The 2,878-nt window shown below is 36.1% G+C and overlaps 1 long non-coding RNA gene across 1 annotated transcript; it reads left to right on the plus strand.

The window, feature by feature from the left end:
- Nucleotides 1-353: 353 nt before the first annotated feature.
- On the plus strand, nucleotides 354-2,335 carry LOC144962056 (uncharacterized). The gene is made up of 2 exons (XR_013643360.1): nucleotides 354-604; nucleotides 1,763-2,335. It is a non-coding gene; the product is annotated as an uncharacterized LOC144962056 (long non-coding RNA).
- The last annotated feature ends 543 nt before the right edge of the window (nucleotides 2,336-2,878 follow it).

Genomic DNA, 2,878 nt, shown 5'->3' on the forward strand with positions numbered 1-2,878 from the left:
ATGTTTTTTATTGTTGGTAATTGAGAATGCTTTCCTTTCTATTGCTTTTCCATGAATTCTTTCTACTCCATCAAGAGGATGGTTTATTATTTTTGATGCCTCTTTGATTGATTGTGAAATTTTTGATTTATCTTTCAGTCGTTAGCTAAAATACAATATCCGTCAGCCAAATAAAACACACCAGCACACACAATTATGTGTAACCTTTCATGTTGATAGAATTTAGCGAGAAATAATCAGCCATCAGGCTGTATAAAAACAATAACAAAGAGCTGAGTGACGTCAATTTCGATCCTTCTATAGATTGGAGTACAGAAGAAATCATCGGGAGAGAAAACCGGAATAGGCTTCCTAAGTCGTGACGTAATCCTGCGCAGCAACGCATGGCAACAAACCGGCTGGCTCTAAACAGTCGAGAAAAATGGCTGACACGAACTCTATTTCCATCACCGCCCTTATGAAATACTTCTCCAATGAGCATAAAAGTGTCTCGCGAGGTGAAAATCATCATCAGTCAGGTCATGTTTTGACTTTCACTTACTCAGATGGCTTGATGTTCGGCAAAGTTCAAGCCAGCATGAAGAATAAAGAGTATTCTGTGAAGGTAAGTCATTTCGTCTTCTCATTCTCACTCTCAAAATCTCACATCTCCGTAAAACTACTGTTGGACAATAATCAGTTTACTTTGAGTTTAGGCAGATTTAGTATATCCAATGGAAAGATTTAACTGTTTACGTTCGATTTTAGTTAGGAAGAGAGAGAGGCAGTCATTGAATTATTGTGTTTTTATCTTATGGACCACGGCACGGACTTTGAGTCTTTGAGGTCTTAGTCTTGCTACGCTAATTTTCGTTGCTATTGACTATAGTCTACTGCATACTATTTAGTATCGTGTTGTAACCTTTATTATAATACTCATATGAGCATCACAATCACCAATCACGCTAGACATTTTATCATACTTCATGTGGGGCAGCGTGGATCAGCGGTACGGTTTTTGCTTCGTACCCGAAAGGTACCGAGTTCGTTCACCCGCCGCTGCGCTGTGTGGCCTTGAGCAAGTCACCTCGCCCTAGCTCAATTTGCGGCGCTGCACCGCGGTTATTCCAGTCTTCCCTGGGAATAGACCCTAGAGATAAATTTCCTCTATGGGATGAATAAAGGATTTATTTAGACCAGTGTTAGTCACGGTAAACTAAATTTCCTATTGGGTTAAGGTGTAATGTAAATGTTGCTGCTTGAAACTCGAAGAAATCAATAACATTGTGAAATTGAATGTGAACTTCAATTTAATATACGAAAACAGATAAAATGGACGTTTCGGGTTTCCCCCTTATCAACAAAGCAAGATGAATGAAAGAATCACTTAATTTGTTTTTTTAATTGAGTTTTTATACAGCGTAATATCCACTAAATGTGCTCAAAGTGCTTTACAAGCGGTCCCTGACCAACAGCAACATTTAACATGTAAGACGGGACATGATGCCTGTTGGGCGATATTACAATTTTTTCGGACAGAGACAACGCTGTTAACGGCCAGGTAATCATTTGACACCTGAGTACGGTGAGAGATTGTGAGTAAAGAGCCTTCTCCAAGGACTCAACTATGCGCCGAGCGAGGCCCAAACCCAGGACCTTCTGATCTGAAAGCGAGTGTCATACCACAAGACCACAACAGACGTTTTATTAGTTTGTTTGTTTTTTGCCTATTGAGCATGGTCGCAGCTCTAAATTTGAATCTTTTATTCTTTTACTTCCACAGATCTATCTTGATGATGCCTTGGGTTGATTCAGTCCAAAACTAATTTGTGTGGTTTTATTTAACAATGTTAATGACATTGAACATACATTGACACAACAATGCCATAATTTGTCATGTTTATCATGTAAAATCATGTATGGACCTACAAAACCATTATTTTGAATGGTGATTTGATGATGATGAACAAAATATGTGTGTTGTACAAAATAAATGGCAAAGCTAACAAAATGCAGTCTCCTTAATAAGAGGAGACTGGGGATTGACAAGTGCTGCAACATATTGAAAAATAATATCAGATGTTTCTCTTAACATGGTTGGAATATATGAGAGGATGTTAACATTTTTCAGTCTTTCATTAGCCCTCTCAACATGAATTCTACATGAAGCAATTTCTTTTGTTAATAAAATCTCATTTTCAGTAAATTTATTATGTAAAAAGGAAGGGATATTTGCAGTTACTCCTTGAGGTAAAATATCTTGAATCAGGATGGGGTTTTACCTTTATTACCTTTATCTGCTAAAATTAAATCTCCAGGGCTTAAAATTAAAAGTTTTAGTAATCCACAATTTTGTACAATGACCTTATCCGAGACACCCTGGATACAGTTTAGAAATAAAATTTATCACACCATTTGGACTCAGACCAACAAGAGCTTTAACAGAATTCATGGACCTATAAGAAGAATAAATTAACCGTTGTTTATCCATTTCTTTAGGAATAGCAATTTGGTCATCTGTACAATCAATGATCATTCTGCAATTTGGAAATCTTAAAAATGATGATGGAGCTGATAGTTTATTTTTATGTCTAGAAGGGCATGTAACCTTCATAACATTTTCAAAGAGAAGCTTATGGCTTATGTAAAACATGAATAAAAGTTTGTATAATATTTGTTATAGTACTTTCACTAACGCTAAACAATTGTGAAATATGAAGGTTAGCGTAGTTCTGTCTAAGTTTCATAAGTGTAATAATGAAAATTTGGTATTTTAATGCAACTGTCTCTTCCTGAACTTCCCATCCACTATAATAAATAAGGTTACCTCTAAAGCACTCAACATATTGAACAATAATATTAAATATTTTAAAACAATGTACACCTGTCTCCATTCGAA

The sequence above is a fragment of the Berghia stephanieae genome, unplaced genomic scaffold (genome assembly GCF_034508935.2).
Source record: "Berghia stephanieae isolate SIO BIC M18660-M18661 unplaced genomic scaffold, UCSD_Bste_1.3 scaffold569, whole genome shotgun sequence".
Taxonomy (NCBI): domain Eukaryota; kingdom Metazoa; phylum Mollusca; class Gastropoda; order Nudibranchia; family Aeolidiidae; genus Berghia; species Berghia stephanieae.